Below are 741 nucleotides of genomic sequence, written 5' to 3'. Positions count from 1 at the left end.
GGAGGCGATGGGTGACAACAGACACCAAGTCACGTTATTGCTGGGATTTTACGGCGCCACCTTAAAGTCCCTGAACTTCATATTTTAACGGACAAAAAGAGAGCAGTGTGACTTGGATGTAACGAGTAACGCGACACTTTTGTAGAAATGTAGTGAAGTAGAAAGTACAGATACTTACTGTAAAATGTAGTGGAGTAAAAGTAGAAAGTACCCATTATTAAATCTACTTAAGTAAAGTACAGATACATGAAAATTGTACTTAAGTACTTCCCACCACTGCATCTGCGTATGTATATATCAACCCTAGAAGCAAAAAAAATAATAAAAACAGAATTTGACCTAACATGGAACTTGGGGCACTCTGAATGAAAATGGAGGTGTAGAAAGATCGAAGCTGTTTGTACACTAATGTTCTAACAAACCTTTGAAGCCTTCACAGAACAGCTGGATTTATAATGAGTGTGACATTTGCACAGTAAAACATGAGGTCTGGAATGCAGATAACTGTCACACGTTTCAGATTTTCCATTTTGTAATGAATCCCTACTTAGTGTCAGACTATCAAATAAAATCCCTTGATGTTGCAGTTTTAACGTGACAAAACGTGAGAGGACATGAATACCTTTGCATGCTACCTCTGTCTTCTCCTCACAGCCGCGCTGATTTGTGGCGGGGTGAAAAACCCGAAAGTGGGACGGGCAAACCATAGGAGGGGGGGGAACAACTCTGCACCCATCCTGC

Source organism: Xiphophorus maculatus, chromosome 22 (assembly GCF_002775205.1).
Source record: "Xiphophorus maculatus strain JP 163 A chromosome 22, X_maculatus-5.0-male, whole genome shotgun sequence".
NCBI lineage: Eukaryota > Metazoa > Chordata > Actinopteri > Cyprinodontiformes > Poeciliidae > Xiphophorus > Xiphophorus maculatus.
Note: the sequence above shows the minus strand (reverse complement) of the source record.